This window comes from Chenopodium album, chromosome 17 (assembly GCF_948465745.1).
Source record: "Chenopodium album chromosome 17, dcCheAlbu1.1, whole genome shotgun sequence".
In the NCBI taxonomy this organism is placed as follows: domain Eukaryota; kingdom Viridiplantae; phylum Streptophyta; class Magnoliopsida; order Caryophyllales; family Amaranthaceae; genus Chenopodium; species Chenopodium album.
The window spans coordinates 21,488,728-21,508,688 of NC_137850.1; positions in this window are offsets into that span (position 1 = coordinate 21,488,728).

Consider the following 19,961-nt stretch of genomic DNA (forward strand, 5'->3'; position numbering starts at 1 on the left):
AGGCAATTTAAGCCATTTTAGCCAAGTTATGCCCTTACAGCCTCGTAAATGCATGAAAATGTTTATTATTAAACCATTTGAAAATATAAACGTGCTTAATATGATAAATATGAGTTGTTTGAATGATAAACTCTTACAATATATCAAAAACAAAGAAAATGGGTAAGTTAAAAGGTCATCTAAGCCATTTTAGCCTAGTTATGCCCCTATATCCTCGTAAATGCATGAAAATGTCTATTATTAAGCCATTTGAAACTATAAACGTGTTTCATATGCTAAATATGAGTTTTTTGAATGATAAAATCTTATAATATAGCAAAAACAAAGGAAATGGGTAATTTAGAAGGCCATTTAAGCCTAGTTATGCCCCTATAGCCTCGTAAATGCATGAAAATGTCTATTATTAAGTCATTTGAAACTATAAACTTGTTTCATATGCTAAGTATGAGTTGTTTGAATGATAAACTCTTAGAATATATAAAAAATAAATGAAATGGGTAAGTTAAAAGGTCATTTTAGCCATTTCAGCCTAGTTATGCCCCTATAGCCTTGTAAATGCTTGAAAATGTCTATGATAAAGCAATTTGGGCATATAAAAATGTTTCATACGCTAAATATGAGTTGTTTGAATGATAAAATCGTAGAATATAGCAAAAACAAAGGAAATGGGTAAGTAAGAAGGCCATTTACGCCATTTTACCCTAGTTATGCCCTTATAGCCTCGTAAATGCATGAAAATGTCTATTATTAAGAAATTTGAAACTATAAACGTGTTTTATATGCTAAATATGAGTTTTTTGAATGATAAAGTCTTAGAATATAGCAAAAACAAAGGAAATGGGTAAGTAAGAAGGCCATTTAAGCCATTTTAGCCTAGTTATGCCCCTATAGGCTCGTAAATGCATGAAAATGTCTATTATTAAGCCATTTGAAACTATAAACATGTGTAATATGCTAAATATGATTTGTTTGAATGATAAACTCTTAGAATATAGCAAAAAAAATTAAAATGGGTAAGTTAAAAGGCCATTTAAGCCTAATTATGATCCTATAGCCTCGTAAATGTATGAAAATGTCTATTATTAAGCCATTTAAAACTATAAACATGTATAATATGCTAAATATGAGTTGTTTGATTATGGGATGTCTACCAAAAGAAGCTTGACGAGTCTTCCACTCAAGGGTCACAACCGGACCCTAACCAACTATACTGGGAGGTCGTTGGTGGTAGGAAAAAGGGTGTGGTGAAGGGCCTAGGTGCAAGCGCTAGTTTGTTTTATAGCCGCTCTTATGAGAAAGGCTCGCAATTGTACAATCCTTCTATAGCTTCACAGTTGGAAGAACGTGTGCAAGCCGAGGTTGCCGAGCGAATAGAGGAGGCAAAAGTGCAGATGCAGGCACAGATGGAGGCACAGTTTGCTACGCAATTGCAGGAGGCATTGAAGAAGGAGCGGGAGGAGGCGGTAATTGAGAGTAAGCGAATGATGGAGACGATGTTGCAAAACTTGTTCTCTAACTGTTCAGGTGGTCCTTCATTTCAGCTTCGTAGGGAAGATGACCCGGACATGAGTGGTGGTGGGGTTGGTCACTACACTCCGGTGTCGTAGTTTATTTGTTCATATAGCTCTTAGATTAGTATTGTTCATATATGCCTTAGTTTTTTTGGGGGGGAATATAGGCCTTAGCGTTTTTTAGGAATATAGGCCTTAGCGTTTTTGGGGGATATAGGCCTTAACTTGGTATTATATTGTTCATATATATTGGCCTTATCTATTTTTGAAAGAACATAGGCCATTACTAACTATAATTCATATAGGCCTAACTTAGTTTTTAAATTTAGCTTTGTAAACTATTACTAACTAATTACTATTATTATTTACTTGAACATTGTTATTGTAAGTATTGTTGTTGGATTTATTATATTATGAATTATGCATTTTTTTTTTATTTTTTATTAATTTTCAAATTCTATAATATGATAACAGGTTATAGGTTCAGGTTAGGATGATAACGTAAATGCAAACAGTATTATTATGAAAATTACATCCATTTGCATCATATTTGCGACTGGTTTGGCCTGTCGCAAATATTCTAAAATTGCGACCGTCTATGCCAGTCGTAATTCTTCAACAGTTTACGACCGTCTATGCCAGTTGTAATTCTTCAACAGTTTGCGACTGTCTATGCCAGTCATAATTCGTCAACAATTTGCGACCGTCTATGCCAGTCATAATTCTTCAATAGTTTGCGACCGTCTGCGCCAGTCGTAAATTTTCAACATTTGCGACCGTCCCAGCCTGTCGCAATTTTGCATATTTTTGCGACCGTCAAAGGCTGTCGTAATTATAGATCTTTGCGACCATTTTTCCAGTCGCAAATAACAAATTACATCTGCTATTAAAACGGTCGTTGAAAATACAGAAAATGGTCGCAATTTTATTTGCGACCGCCAAGTGGTCGTAAATTCTTTTTTCTGCGACCAATAAAATAACGACAGGTCTGTTGCGTAGGTTGGCGGTCGCAATTTCACTTTGCGACCGTTTTTCTTTACTTTTACGACTGTTTGCGGCGGTCGCAATTCACTTGTTTTTTAGTAGTGTATGGAGGCCTTAGTCCTCAAGGAAAATCATGTTTAGATGGAGGAGCCGGAGGTCCTATCATGAATAAAACGGAAGAGGAAGTGGTAGACATAATTGAAGACGTAGTGAGGTATTATAGAGATTGGCAAGATGGAGAAAGAGAGTCAACTAGCAAGAGTAGCTCTTCGGTGTACTCGGTTGATCATCTAAATGCAATCAACAATCTATCCTCACAAATGACAAACTTGGGGAAGGAGATGTCCACTATCAAGGCGAAGTTGGAAAGTACTACCTACCAAGTTTTAAGTCTTCCCTCCCAGTCTAAGGGGACAGGTATGTCTTCTAATTCTCAACCCCTCCCTCTTCTAGTAACATGCCTAGTGGATGCTTGTTTTGTGATGATTGTGGATCGTATGATCATGATGTTTCTAATTGCCCTCATGCATGTATGGATGTTTGTGATGATCAAGATGGAAATGTGAATGTGCATGTGAACGATGTGTCAAACAATAATGATTCTAGGTTTTAGAATCAAAGAGGTCAATGGAATAGGAATTACAACAACCATGGAAATTTTGACAACTACAACCAAGGTGGTGATAATAGGAACCATGGGAACCAAAATTCCCGAGGAAACTATAACAACCAAGGTTATAGTAGCCAAAATTAAAACCAAAATTATGGTAATCATAACCAAGGTTATGGTAACCACAATCAAGGTAAAGGTAATTGGAACAATCAAAATAGGGGAAATTTTCAAAATAACTCTCAAAGGGGTCCCTCACCCGGATTTGCTCCAAAGACCCAAAATGATAATTCCTATGTTCAATCCTCTTCTTCTTCTCATAGGACCAATTTGGAAGAAATCATTGAAAACCAAACAAAGTTGTTGAACATTTACATGGCCGTAAGTGACAAGAAATTAAATGAAATGATGACTCATAATAAGATGCTTGAAAACCAAATTTCTCAACTTGATAATGCTTTAAAAGACCATGCTAGTCCTTCTTCTTTACCTTCCCAAGGCCTAGATCCCAAGAGACCGGTCAATGCTATTATTACAAGGAGTGGTAAGGTTCTTGAGGAGAGTTTTCCTAGGAAGAGTGAGACCAAGGAGGCCACAAAAGAGGTTATGGTAGAAGATGAGAGAGATGGTGCATCTTTGAGGGAGGTTGAGATTGAGATACCTAGTGAGGTGAGAGTGGAGAAAGAAATTGTGAAACCCAAGCTTCTTTATCCACAAAAATTCATGAGACACAAGTTAGATGAACAATTTGGAAGATTTATTGACATGCTCAAGCAACTTCACCATTTACCGAAGTTGTCACCCAAATGCCCAACTATGCAAAATTCCTCAAAGACATTTTGAGCGGTAGGAGGACTTGTGATGTTGTAGAGACGGTGAACTTGACCGAGAATTGTAGTGCAATCATAATGAACAAGATGCCACCTAAGCTAAAAGATCTTGGAAACTTTTCCATCCCTTATGCCATTTACAAAATGCAAATCGAGAATGCCTTGTGTGACCTAGGAGCTAGTGTTAGCCTTATGCCATATTCGGTGTACCAAAGACTTGAGCTAGGGGAACTTTTACCTACTAAAATCACTTTGCAATTGGCCGATAGGTCAATTAAGTTTCCAAAGGGTAAGGTAGAGGATGTCCCTTTGAGGGTTGGGAAATTTGTTATTCCAGTGGACTTTGTGGTGCTTGAGATGGAAGAAAATGGTAATATTCCTATCATTCCAGGGAGACCATTCCTTACTACTTCGGGTGCTATGATAGATGTGAAAAGTGCTAAAATTTCACTCAAATTAGGGGATGAGGTGATAGAATTTGACTTGAATGATAGTATGAAGTATCCAAGTTCTTCTTTAGAAAATTGCATGTTGATTGATTCTCTTGATCATGTTGTGTCTTCCATGCATGAGCAATTGCTCACCTCTAACGATGCTCTTGAGAATGTTTTGTTGAATAAGGAAAAGATAGGTGCTCCTAGCAAGGAGATGGCTTTGTATGAAGATGTGCTCAATGGAAGCCTTGAGGAAGTTGAAGAGCAAACGTGTATGAGCATTTCTCGCCAAGAAGTGTTGCAAGTGGCTACATCAAAGGAAGGTAAAGGTGTTCCAATGGTTGAGATCAAACCTCTTCCATCACACCTTAGGTATGAATTCTTGGGACCCAACTCTACTTATCCCGTGATTGTTAGCGCCAAGTTCAAGAGTTGTGTGATGTTTTGAGAAAGCACCAAAGTTCTTTGGGTTATACCATTGATGACCTCAAAGGTATAAGCCCCGCTTTATGTACACATCACATAACCCTTGAGGAGAGGGCTCTACCTTCTATTGAGAGACAATGAAAGCTACATCCCGAAATAGGAGAGGTAGTGAAGAAGGAGATCACCAACCTTTTCGATGCGGAAATTATATTCCCCATCTCAAGTTCTAGGTGGGTCTCCCCCGTTCATGTTATCCCAAAGAAGGGAGGCATGACCGTCGTCGAGAATGAGAGAGGTGAGCTCATTCTGACGAGGACGGTCACGGGATAGAGGATGTGTATAGACTATAGACGTCTAAACAAATCCACCAAGAAAGATCATTTCCCCCTTCCTTTCATTGATCAAATGCTTGAGAGACTAACGAGGCACAAGTTCTATTGTTTTCTTGATGGTTATTCGGGATTTTTCCAAATCCTTATCCACCCGGATGACCAAGAGAAAACAACCTTCACTTGTCCCTATGGAACATTTGCTTATAGGAGAATGCCGCTTGGCCTTTGTAATGCTCCCGCAACATTTCAAAGATGCATGATGAGTATATTTGGAGATATGTTGGAGGAGGAGATGGAAGTGTTTATGGGCGATTTTTCCGTAGAAGGTGTTTCATTTGAGGCATGTCTTGAAAACCTTGAGAAATGTTTGGCAAGGTGTGAGAAGGCGAACTTGGTTTTAAATTGGGAGAAGTGTCATTTCATGGTGGAGGAAGGCATAGTCCTTGGCCATTAGATTTCTCAAAAGGGGATAGAGGTGGACAAAGCAAAAATTGAGGTTATTGAGAAGCTTCCACCTCCGGTCAATGTGAAAGGAGTGCGATCTTTTTTAGGACATGCCGGGTTTTATAGAAGATTCATCAAGGATTTCTCGCTCATTGGAAAGCCCCTCAATGATCTTCTTCAAAAGGATGTCGAGTTTGTATTTGATGATAAGTGTTTGGAAGCATTCAATAAGTTGAAGAAGGCTCTAATCTATACTCCTATTGTTCAAGCCCCAAGATGGGATTTACCTTTTGAGTTGATGTGTGATGCGAGCAATTCGGCAATTAGAGGTGTCTTGGGTCAAAGAGTGGAAAAGAAGCTACATATGATCTATTATATGTCAAAGACTCTAAATGGTGCTCAAAGAAATTACACCACAACGGAAAAGGAGTTTTTAGCTATTGTTCATGTTTTTGAAAAGTTTCGTTGTTTTTTGTTGGGTTCCAAGACCATTGTCTTCACGGATCTTGCGGCTCTCAAGTGCCTTTTTGACAAGAAAGAATCCAAGCCTAGGTTGGTCCGGTGGGTGCTCGAACTTCAAACTTTTTACATTGAGATTAGGGATAAGAGTGGAGCAGAAAATCTTGTGGCTGATCATATCTCTCGCCTTGAGGATTCTCAAATTCATGATGATGGTTCTCCAATTGAGGATAGAATGCATGATGACTTTTTATATGCTATTGAGGAAAAAGAGCTCCCATGGTTCGCCGACTTAGTGAACTTGCTTGCATGTGGGGAGTTTCCACCTTCCTTTTCCAAGAATCAACGAAAGAAGCTCAAGAGAGAGGCAAGACACTATGTGTGGGATGATCCAATCTTGTACAAGCGAGGAGTCGATGGCTTACTTAGGCGTTGTGTTCCAAATGAAGAGGTGCCTAGTGTTTTGAAGATGTGCCACTCGGATTAGAGTGGTGGCCATATGGGCGTTTCTAAAATCGCCACTAAGATTCTTCAAAGCGGTTTATGCTGGCCGCATCTCTTCAAGGATTCATGGGGTTTTGTTAAGACATGTGATCGTTATCAACGAGTTGGGAATATCTCCAAGTGAAATGAGATGCCTCAACAACCTATCCTTGAGTTGGAGGTATTTGATGTATGGGGAATTAATTTCATGGGACTGTTTCCTTCATCTTTTGGAAATCAATATATCCTTGTAGCGGTAGATTACGTGTCTAAATGGGTTGAGGCCATCGCTTCCCCAACTAATGACCACAAGGTGGTAATGAAGTTATTTAAGAAGGTCATTTTTCTAAGGTTTAGTGTACCAAAGGCAGTGATAAGCGATAATGGTTCTCATTTTATTCACAATGCCTTTCAAAAGAAGTTGCGAAAGCATGGAGTTCATCAACGATTTGGCCTTCCATATCATCCTCAAACAAGCGGCCCAGTCAAGGTTTCCAATCGTCAAATCAAGTGAATTCTTGAAAAGACAGTTGCGAGAAATAGGAAGGATTGGTCGGACAATTTTGATAATGCTCTTTGGGCTATAGAACGGCTTTCAAGACACCTATAGGTACCACTCCATACCACCTAGTTTATAAAAAATCATGCCATCTCCTGGTAGAGCTCGAACACCGTGCTTTGTGGGCAATCAAGATGATAAACTTTGATTTGGCAAGTGCAGGGGAGAAAAGGTGGTTAGATCTTCATGAGCTAGAGGAGCTTCGATATGATGCTTATGATTGTGCTAGTATTTACAAAGCTCGTTCCAAGGAAACTTATGATAAGCTTATCGAAAAGTAAGAGTTTTGTGTTGGTGATAAACTTCTTCTCTACAATTCGAAAATGAAGTTGTTTCCCGGAAAGCTCATGTCAAGATGGAGCGGTCCTTACTTGGTTAAGTATGTCTTTCCTAGTGGTGTTGTAGAGGTTTTAATGATGGATTCTTCATCTCTATTTAAGGTCAATGGCCATCGGCTCAAGAAGTATTTCGATGATGATTTTGTTGGCCTTATTCATATATTTCTTCTCCAACAACCACCTTAATAGGTGGAGAACGTCGAGTTATGACGTTAAACAAGCGCTTCCCGGGAGGCAACCTGATTTTCTAACCCTTTCCTTTTGATTTTTCAATTCTCTATATTTCTTTTATTTTTGAGAACTTTTCTTATTTTTCTTTGTTTTCTTGATTTAGGTACCATGAGATTGGATCAATGATGATTTCCAACTATTTCGGTGATTAATTTAAGGTTTCTTGAGGTTTGGTTAAACTTAGGTGAAGGAGTTTGTTGGGGATACATGCTCTCGTGTTTGAGTTTTCATAAATTTTTATTTATGATCGAGTGATTTTCGAACTATTTTTTTGTGTGATTTTTAAGCACTCGATCATGACGCTCATTAGTGCCGATGAGAGTGCAAGCACGAGAGTATGTTCAAGAGCGGAAATTTTCTTTTTGGTGCGCACGCATCATAGGTTGCGCGCGCGCACCAAAGGGGTCAGAAATTAAAACTCATTTTGATGAAACTTGGGCGAATTTTGAACCCCCCCTTTACCCTCCTGGTGCGCACGCACCAGATAGGTCAGAGTTTCGAGCAAAAATTCCCCCCCCCCGCCATAGCTGGTGCGCACGCAGCAACCCAGTTGCACGCACGCACCAGCCACAGCAGCCCCACCTCCCTTTTTCGTCCCCCTCTTCTCCCAAATCACCCTTTTCACTCCATTCTCTCTCTCCCCGACTTCCCCCTTATTCCACCACTCACTTTTCTCTTTTCAAACCCTCCCTAATCCTTGCAAATTCACACAAATACACCTTTTTAATTTCATTTATTCACATATTACATTAAACCATAATCAAATCTTTTCAAAATCATCAAAAAAAAATCATAAATTTTCGAATTGAAATTCGAAAATTTGGGCTCAAATTCGACTTTTGAAGGTTTTGTTTTGGTGCTTGGAACTTGACTTTGGGTGTTCTATTTGGTCTATATTCATCATTTGTGCAGTTTTCAAGTGATTAATAGCTTCATTGAGGTATAATTTCTCATTCTCTAGTCATCTTCTTCCTCATTTTTGAAGCTTGAAACCCTTGTTTTTGCTTTCATGGTAGAACTCCATTGTTGGTTCTTTTAGCTTGTATTTTGTGTTGAATGATGTTATTGGATGTTAAATTGAAGCTTTTTCATGATCAATTTGTATGCCTTGCTTGAATCCTTGATTCACCATTGTTGGTCATTTTCTCTCTCATGGGTATTCTATATAATAGTTTCATTTCTTAGATAATTCAATGTTTTGGGATTAATTTGCTCATAATAATTCATGATTTGGTCTCTTGTGTCCAATTTTGCCTTTACTTCATGACTAGTTGTTTCAAGCTTATGTTTCTATATTCATGGCATAGTTCATGTGTGACCATTTCTTGTTTCATTTTTGATTGAATTATATTTGTGCTTGATTCTTGAGCAATTTCTTATGAATATTCTTGAACACCAATAATTGTAAATGAATCGCTCATGAATTTCTTTGCTTCTTGTAGATGGCCCCTATTCGTCATAAGAAGCGTGCTAGATCAAGTTCAAGCAAAGCTCGGCACGTTGTTCCACCTCCTCCCGAGGTGGTAGAAACGTATGGCATTGAATTCTCTAAAGAAATGCATTGGGATAGGTTCAAGTAACTTACCAAGAGGAAGCTTAAGTCGACAAGATTCTATGATCAAGCAACTACCAAACTACTTGGAATTGATGATGACGTTCGCTACCTCGCCAAGAACCTCGGTCTCTTAGAGTTCTTAGATTTGAGTGCTCCTACCTATGCTAGGGTGACGTATGAGTTTCTATCATCCCTAGAAGTGGTTCGAGAGACAAGTGGTGACTCTTCAAGAACTTTGACCTTTCAACATTTCAACAATGATCATTGGTTGTCGGAGTCACAACTTTGTTCTTACTTCCGGTTTCCTCGGGCCGTCGATGAAGACCATCTTGTCGATCCGGCCAATGGTAAAATGGCTAGTGACCATGGGTATGATGAACTCAAGTGGTGGCGGCATATCTCCGATGAAGGGAAATATGAGCCTCAAACTTCCAAGTCCGCATTGATCGTTCATCCGGCAATAAGATACTTTAATCGTATTCTCACCTATGCGCTATGCTCTAAAGACTTTTTGGGAGCTATTTCTCATGAGGAACTTTGTTGGCCATGAATTGCCGACCAAGAGTCGCATGAGATCGAGCTTGTAGATTTCACTCAACATTTGATCAACCGATTTCTAGACATCCTAGACGGTGTTTCACTTTCGGGGAGCATCCAAATTGGAGGCATGATCTCTATCCTCGCACTTTGCCTCAATGACTCATATAAAGATTTGCTATGCGAGCTCCCTCCGATAGTCGACCCTCGGGAGAGGACACCTTCTCATTTCCTCAATGTTTACACCCTTGTAAACCAAAAATTCATTGTATCGTACCAAGAAGAATAATATTTTCATATGAAAAGTATCCCGAGTGAAGGATTGGTTCTTGATTCTGAGCAAGGAGGCTACAAACCGTAAGACAAAAACAGATTCATTGACTTGGAGACCTCCAAGATGAAACATCGACCCCTCTCTTCGGAAGATGACTAATCATGCAAGAACCGCCTCCAATGATGCTCTCTCGACGGATTTCCATGCTTTACCCCCGGTTGAACAGGGAGGTACTCCTATCCCTACTTCTACTTCTTCTTTTACATTTTGATTTATCTACTATTCATGCCAAGTTAGATTCCATCACTAATGTCTTGTTTTCAATGCCTTTGGGGCGTGATTCTTCTCTTGGCTATGATTTTCATGCTAATCAATTGTATGACTACCATGTGAGGAGGGGTGAGATTGAACCTTACTTGAACTACCCATACCTCCTAGTCCAGCAAGGACCCATCCCTCAATGGGAACCCTTTGACCCATCCATCGGACCTAGACCTGTTACCCCTATTGGGAGGGTCCTTATATCCATCCTAGTGCTATTGTTGGCACCACCCCAGCCATTTACGACTATAAGCAGCCCGGTGGTTGCGATTATACTTATTATCCAGCGAACCCTATACCTTTCCCGAACCCTGAGACTTTTGGTAGGTGGGGATTATCGGGCGAGCCGGTTTTGGATGATTGGTCTCATTTCTTCGCGATAGACCGTGCTAGGAGGGAGGGGAGGTTAAGGGGAAAAGCTCCTATAGAGGTGAGTGAAATGGCTAGCTCGGTTCATGTCATAGAGATCGATGAGGGGAGTTCTCACTCTACCCCTTACCATAGTGTGGAGTGAGACTATTGTGGCTATCCCCCTCTCTTATGTGCTTTATATGATGTTCTCTTTTGCCTATATGTTATTAGGTTTAGAGTTTGGGGGGTAGTTCATTTCGAGCTTGGGGGTGATTTATGTTGTTTGTGTGTTTCACTGTTTCCCTCTTCGCTTTCGTAGTTCACTCTTGGTCTCTTTTACTTTTGGTATTGATCACTGTGTATCTCTTGCTTCTCTGATGATGATGATGTACTTCTGATGATTTCTCTGTCCTGTTCTTGGTATTATTGTTCGTTTCACTTATTGCTGTCTGCTATGTATCTCTACTTCGTTATGATTATACTTCCTGATGATGATTGTTTGATATCTTGTTTCCTGACTCTGCTTCTTTCTGATGATTCTGTTTCCTTATTTCGTTTCTTGACCCTGTTCTTAATGCTATCATATATTGTTTTTTCCTTATTTGCATACGTTTTCACTTTTATTTCTTTCTTTTCTTTTGTATTGAAGTTACTAACAATTTTCTTTGTATATAGTCTATTTTCTTTCTCACCTTGATTCGTCGCTTATGCTTTGGATATTGGTGCTTCATTAAGGTGCTCTTTCACCTTGTTTGATGTAGCATAGCTTCGACGCCTGGTGAGAAGTTGAACAGTTTAGGTTTAGATTAGGAGAAGTTGAACGGTTCGAGGATGTTTGCTTTCTAACACCTTAGTGTGTTTGGGAACATTGGCGTTGTGGCCGAATGTTCACTTGTTTCTTATGGTTTTTCTTTTTGTTTCTTTTTTCTCTTTTCTTCTACCTTCCTTTTCACATTTTTCTTTCATACATTTTGATTTAAAACCTTTCTTTCCTTTGAAAAAAAAAACAAATATCACAAAAATCTTTTGTAAATAAAAATAACATGTTTTGAGGCATTGCTTTTCTTTCTTAATAGTTTTGATTTTTCTTTGAACTTATTACCACTTGGACTTGCACATTGGCTATCATTCTTCCTAAAAATAATGGTTTGCACGGTTTGAGAGTATTTTTGGTTCACTCTAGGATAGAACATGCTAAGGTAGTCGTTTAGAACTATTGGGACCTTGAAGCCGGATTCTTTTGTTTTTGAAAACTCGCAATCGTTCCCCTTTGGTGAATTTGAAGCTTTTAGTGAGTTTTTGCCACATCCTTGTGAGGTTTCATAGTTTTCAAGCCTTCTACAATCCCTTGCATGAGCGGCATGGATCCTTGACTATTGCGGACCTAATCTTGAGTCTTGACTCATAATTCTCAAACACGAGACCGAACCATGTAGGGCGGACAAAGGCATCTTTTCGGGGTGGTAATTTTTATTTTCTAGGATAACCTTCTTTATTTTTAGTTCTTGGGTTTACATTTGCCTACTTGCTAACCATTTGAGTCTTTTTCCCTTCTTTTCAAGCCACATCTTTAGAACTTTGAGCCTTTTGTTTCTTTTTGTTCCATTTTTGGTTTTTGTGAAGCAAATGATCATGTTCTTGGAGGTTGTGGTATATGAGTTTGGATATTGGTTCTTATTTGTAAGCAAGCTCGTGTTTTGTATTTCTTGTGAATAGTGGCAAGTGAATAAATGAAAAGGTCGTCCAAAGTTAAAAAAGGCAAGGACATTCAAATGCAAAGTTGAAAAGCCATCCATAGTTAAAAGAGGTGAGGATAATGAATAAAGTGAAAAATGACAAAGTGAAAATATGAGAAAAAGCAAAGCAAATTCAAAAAGCTTTGGCAAAAATTGATAAAAAAATGAAAAATGAAAACGTTCAAAAACATTTTGATGTAAATGCTTCTTCCTATCTTATGTATTGAGGACAATGCTTTGTTCAAGCTTGGGGGGAAGCGTTTTACGCTTTTTGTATATATGATTGTGGTTACAGCTTTGAATAAGCTTGGGGGTATTAGTTTGCTTTTGTTTGGTGATTACTTGGTTATGAGGAGAAGGTTTGATCACCCTCTTCACTAATTAGGAATACCACCAAATTCTAAATTTTAAGCCTACCCTTACCCTTTTTCCCTTATGTTACAACCTTTGGGAAAACCCTTTTGATCTAGAGGTTGAGCCGCATATCAGGGGAGGGCATTATGAGTTAAAGCCTAAGCAGAGGGGATATAAGGTCAAAATGTCGAGAAAACCTCAAATCTATTGTTTTTCCGGTTCCTTCGAGGAACTATAGAGATACTTGCTAAAAGAAGATTTGAAGCCAATTGGGAAAATGTGCTAAAAATTGTTTTTAGATGAAAGTGAATTGCGTTTTGGTAGTTCTCTATACTTAGAATGTCGTATGTTTCAATCAACCCTCGATAACTTAGAACGTGCTTACCTTTGTTGTTTTAGAAAGTTTGATATCCTCTCGTGTTTTGACCATGTGCAAAAGTCCATTATATAAACACCTCTTTACCTTTCAAGTTTTAATTCTCTTTTCCCTTTTATTGCTTTGCCTCCCTTTTACTTAAGATTTATGGGTTAATCTCTTAGGAAACCCTTACGAGAGCATTACTCGTCCTCTAGAGCGATTTAGAGGTTTAAATGGCTTGTCAATTGTTGCTAAAATTTACCGTGATTCCTACGAAAGTGAGTTAGTGTACATTCTTTTATTCTCTAGTCTTTCTCATTTCTTACTTGCCTAAATAATGTCATCATTTTCCTTTAAGCTTGATTTTGTTTTGCTCGAGGACGAGCAAAGGTTTGGCTTGGGGGAATTTGATGAGTGTCATTTATGACACTCTTAGGCTAGGTTTTCTTTGTAGCTTTATGCTCGTTTTTAGTCTTTGATGTCGTGGTTTTGCATAATATTGCTTGTTTTGCGTGTTTGTGTATAAGTTTAGAGAAATGTGTCCTTTTGATGGTTTTCTTTCTATTTTATTCATTTCTCGATTATCTTTTCTCGCTTCTCCGTTTCTTTGACTTGTTTTGTAGGTGTGTTGAGTTTCCCGAGGTTTAATTATCAAGGAGGAACCTCGAGCGCATTCAAGAAGGTTGATGGAGCTAAGTTCGGGAATCCAAACATGCAATTCAAGCTAGCTCCGCAAGCACAAGGACCTTGGAAGCAATGCTTTGGCTCAAAGTGTTCAAACGCTTGGAAGATAAAGGAGCTGCCCTTCTCACGAGCATCACCTCGAGTGCACCAATGATAGGGATGCTCGGGAGCGCAGAGATCGATCGAGCAAGCGAACGAGGCAAGGCCACGAGCACCAAGCAGGGGTGCACCCGCGCAACATAGGTGGTGTGTGCGCGTAGACCCAGCTGTGCGCACGCGCGGCCTGGTGGTGCGCACGCACCAGGCGCCCCGATCCCCTTCGCTCAATTTTTTATTTAAAGCTTTAGACTTTTCCTTTTTCGGGGGGACAACTTATTTTTTTTTACTTGACACTTATTTTCCAGAATGAGAAGAGAGAGAAAGTAGAGAGAGAAGCTTATGATTACTTGATTGTACTTCAATTTGATCTTTGATTTCAACTTGATCTTGGATTTCTTCTTCAAATCAATGAAAGTTTGTTAGATTTTTTTCCTTTGAATTTACTTTTATTACAATTTCCTTTAATTCTTGAATGTTTGATTTGAATTCCATTCTTTGCTTTAGAATTTGTTGAGTGATTAAATTTCTTCTTGATTAAACTTGAAATGAATATGATTGTGATTGAATTTGTTTTGTTTCTCAATTTCACCATGATTAGTGAGTAGATTAGTTGCTAGGGAGAAGGGGAAGCATGCTTGATTGATGATTTTTGCTAGTTGATGACCCTTGATTGATTGAATTTTTGCAATTAAATTGGTTGACATAGTTGTGCATGTGATTAATTAGACTAGGAGTGATCAACCTATAAGATTAATCTAGATTACATTGCAAATTTTAATGACATGAACCCTCGATTTGAGAATTGCTTTAATGGATTGAATTTGATTGTGATTTTCCTAGTTAGCCATTCACAGTGAACCCTAGCTTGGCTTATAGGAGATAGCTTTTGGATTCTTTTGGTTGCAACTATTGTTTGTCCTTTGTAATGTTTGAATTGATTGAGTGATCCGTCAATTAATATAATTATTGAGCTTGCATGTGGAACATATATCCCTAGTGTTTAGTATATTCAATTTCTCGATTTATCTATCCTTCTTGATATCTTAGTTACCAACCATATTTTTCTACAATCTTCGAAGTAGCTTGACCAAGGCTATAGCTTGCACCTACTCATTCCTTTGGGTTCGACCCTTGACTTACCATATACTCGTATTAGGTTGGTCGAGTGTTTATAAATTTTGTTTGGCTCTAGAAAAGGGTAGAAAACGACCTACATTTTCCATGCATAAGGAACCTAGACCTAGTGATTAAATGACAATTGGATTGAAATAGGTATTCAGGAACAAACTAGATGAACATGGTATTATTGTCAGGAACAAAGCAAGATTGGTTGTACAAGGTTTCAATCAACAAGAAGGAATAGACTATGAAGAAACATTTGCTCTAGTAGCCAGGTTAGAGGTTATTCGCTTACTTGTTGCTTTTGCTGCTTATATGAAATTTAGGTTTTACCCAATGGACGTTAAATGTGCATTTCTAAATGGTTTATTGAAAGAAGACATCTATGTCAAACAACCTCCTGGATTTTAAAATCCAGAGTTTCCAAATGACAAAACCCTTAATGGACTTAAGCAAGCTCCTAGAGCATGGTATGAAAGACTATCTAAGTTCATTTTGGAAAATGGTTTTAAACGTGGTAAAATTGATAAAACATTGTTTTTAAAATAAAATGGAACTGATATTTTAGTTGTACAAATTTATGTTGATGATATAATTTTTGGTGCAACTAACGAATCTCTGTGCAAGCACTTTGCTGACCTTATGAGTGGAGAATTTGAGATGAGCATGATGGGAGTATTAAAATTCTTTCTTGGTTTGCAAATTAAGAAAAATGAGGAAGGCATTATGATCCATCAACAGAAGTTCATTAAGGAACTAGTTAAGAAATAAAAGCTTGATAATGCAAAACTAAATGGAACTCCTATGGGTATAGCTACAAGATTGGATGAAGATCCATCTGGAACTTGCATAGATCAAACTATGTATTGAGGTATGATTGGATCTTTACTTTACTTAATAGCTAGTAGACCTGACATATCTTTTAGTGTAGGTTTATGTGCCAGGTTCAAAGCTAATCCAAAGGAGTCTCACCTAAAAGCAGTAAAGAGAATCTTTCGTTACTTAAAAGGAATTGATGATTTGGGTCTCTTCTATCCTAGATGTGACTCATTTGATTTAAATGGCTTTACTGACGCTGACTGTGCTGGTGATTTGGTTAATAGAAAAGCACCTCAGGTATGACACAATTTCTATGACCTTGTTTGGTTTCTTGGGGTTCCAAGAAGCAAACCACAGTTGCTTTGTCTACAGCTAAAGCTGAATATGTAGTTGCAGCAGCTTGTTGTTCTCAAATGTTATGGAAAAAGCAACAGGTTAGAGATCTTGGCATTTTATTTGAAGTGTTCCTATTTATTATGATAATAATAGTGCTATATGTATTTCTAAAGATCCAGTTCAACATTAAAAGGTCAAACATATCCACATTAGGAATCACTTTCTAAAAGATAATGTGGAGCAAGGGTATATTAAGTTAGAATTTTATCCTACTGAAAATCAAATTGCAGATATTCAAACAAAGCCCTTGAACAGGGAAAGATTTGAGAAATTGAGATTGGAACTTGGGATGATCAAGCTGACTTGATTGCTTCTGAAGTTCCAAGATATGGCAAAATCAGAAATAATGTAAAAAGAGAAAAAAGAGCATCTAGCACAATTATGGTGTGCTAAACATAGCTGAAGTGTCACCGTTGGTGAATTCCTAGAGGTTAGTTCACAAACACTAAATTGCGTGTGTAAATAGTAATGTACATTGCATGTGTGTAGAAAGCGTGTTCCAAATACGTGTTTTCTCTTTGGTAATTAATTGTTTCTGGAAATAAATTGAATTTTGAAAGAAAACAAGTTTTGGAAAATATCGTGTTTAAAATTTGAAAATTAATTGAATTTGTTTAATTAAATGACTGAACAGTAAAACCCTTCAAATCCTTCACACCGCTTCATTAAATATAAAAGCATCTTTCATCCACCTTTTTACTCCACTGTCAAATCAAATTAAACCACTCAGTAAAAACCATCAAACCTTCTCAATACCCTTATACCTTGAAACAATGGCAATCATCACCTCAATCAGCTCTTCAGAACACTCTTAAAACAAACACCATTCGGAACTCAAAATTGTTTCTCCCTTAAAAATGGTATCCTACAAAGAAAAACAATCAGTGGTTGAAGAAGTTGAATCCTCGACCCAGAAAAACCCTAAAGAAAAACAATCAGTGGTTGAAGAAGTTGAATCCTCTGAAATTATTAAAAAATTAAGAGCCTAGAAAGAGAAAAAGGAAAATTCGATGACGGTTGAGGATCACATCAAGGAAGTTGATGATTATGTTGAGAGGCTTAAGAATTCAAGGGATGAAGAAGAAATGGAAGAGAAAGAAGAGGAGGAGGAGCAATTAGAACTCACAGCAAGTGCTGATAGGTATGTTGTTGGCCACAGACTTGATTTAACATAGTGTAGGAAGACTAGGTTTTTGGAACTTCTAGATCTAATTCACTTTCAATGTTGGGAACACTTGTTGTCTGATCCCGGTGACGAATACTTTTCACGTCAAATCATAATCGAATGAAGTGAAATTGTGGAAAGTCTAGTGTTGCGGTTAGTTTTTATTTCTCTTTTTTCTCTCTATTTTTGAAAACCTATTTTATGAAAATAGCCAATCCACTTTAGTTTGGTCCATGGTAAGGGTCTAATAATAGTGTAGTTGGATTGGGCTCGAAAAGAGCTTTCCAACGATATATTGTAAGCCCAATTCCGATGAATAATGAGGAAGTTATGGCCAAAATACTAAAATGGGCCCATTATGATTTATCATTCCTAATGAAATTAGGATTGATTATAGTCTTCTAGAATCTTCTAGAAGGTTCTTTTGAATCCTAATGTGATTAGCATTGATAATTGAGATTTTTGAGTTTTATTTAGAATAAAAGAAGTGTTTTAAATAAAATTACAGTTTTACCCCTCGTGCACTTAATTTTATCAAAAATAGGAAAACGTGTGGAAAAACTGCCTGCAGCGCCGCACCATAGGCTGTCGCCTGGCGACAGGACTGTCGCGCGGCGACACATCTGTTGCTCGGCGACGGGCTTTGTCGCGCGGCGACAGAGTCTTGTGTGGCGACAGCGTCGTGTTTTATTCCTCTTGAAACTCTGATTCTTTTTTATCATATTCCGACTGATTTTCGTTATAAAAAGCCTCCTTAAACCTCCGTTTTTAAGAACCAACTCTCATTAAGAATTTCTTGATATTCTCTCTTCATTCTTTTTCTAAACCTTCCCTCTTACAAAATTCCTCATACATTAGTTTCTAGACACACCTAGCCAATTTCAAAGTTGCCTTCGCCCTAGATGTGAAAGGTTATAATTTCTGAGGGTTTGGTCCCAAATCTCTATTTCAATTATTTAATTTGATTGTTTGAGTTTATATTTTCCTTGAAGTTACTAACGTGTGTATTTTGTTATTAGAAAGAGGTACGAAGCATCAAAGTATGTAGTCGTATTGCTCTATTCTTGTAGAAAGCATGTTTATTATTTATTTATTCCTAGCATCATGCGTAGGATGTTATTATTGCTTTCTAGTATCATGTTTAGGGTGCTTCCTATGCTTTCTAATATCATATCAATATCATGTTAGTATCATGTTAGGGCAAAAGCTTTGATCTTTAATGTTTAGTGACATGCTAGGGTTTGTTATTAATCTTGTTAGTATCATGCCTAGAATCTTGCTATTATTATGCTTTAACATGATTATTTTAATTATGATTTTTATTATGATTATAATTATGATTTATGATTATTATGTTGCTTGATATATTTTATTGCTTGATCACGCCTTTTATGCATGTTTAATGGGAATTTGTACTTGTAATCACGCTTAACAAGATAATTAATAATCTTGTTTAGGGTTAATATGATTATAATTCAAGTGATCGCCAATAATACTTTTATTTGTGCATTAATATTCGACCAACATAGATTAAACAGGTTTAGGGTTAACTTATTGATTGCATGTTAGTCAGAAAGCTCACATGAATACGAGAAGAATGAAGTAGAGGCCTATTATTAGGGCATGTTCTTTCTCTTTTAGATTGAATTTGTACCTTCATCCCCGAACACCAGTCTTGGTTCTAGACCTATTGGAGTTGACGATCTCATGGATTGTTAAGGGGTGTAACCTTCACCATGTGAACGGTTTACAAGTTCCTAAAACTTGTTGGTGACTCTTTTGTTCTAGCTTCCTTCCCTTTGGACGCCACCATGCTTAAGTGTATGATCACAGTGGGGTTCAAGTTTGGGATAATGCTTGAAATAACCCCATACAGTTTTTTGCGACTCAACTGGGGAGGATTTCTATTTTAATTCCTAAAATTTATTTTTGCAATGATTTAGAATGAGTGGATGAGACTCAAAAAGTTCTAAGTATTTCATGTGCGTAATTTTGATTAACATTATTGTCATATGCATAAAAAAGGTTCTCATTGAAAGACCATCCGTAATGAGTCAAAAAATAGGATTTTTATACGTAGGAAATTGGAGGAATATCTTTCACAACTAGAACCGAAATAATGCTGCGAAAAACTGGAAAATTTTACGAACACAGAAAGCTGCTGAGGCATGTAGGAACTGGCATCTAGAAAACAGAGCCTGTCGCTGAAGATATGGCTCTATCGCGGAGCGACAATTCTGTCGCCAGGCGACAGGGCTATATCGCAGCGACAGTCTCTGTTGGCTGGCGCTGCGTTCTTCCAATATTGAGCCAGAAATATGAGTTCTAATTTCGACCAGTTCTAGCACTGTTGGCTCGATTCTACTTCCTGATTGAGTTTTTCTCACTTTTTTGAAACCCATATGTGTTTTACATATGGACATAACCCTCTGGGAATTCATGCTCCATCTACCCGATTGAACGCTCTAAGCAACAAAGGGTACATCCGAGAATGTTAAATTCACCAAACCATGGAAGCGAGTTTAACTCGCGGGGTCCCATCCACACGCGCC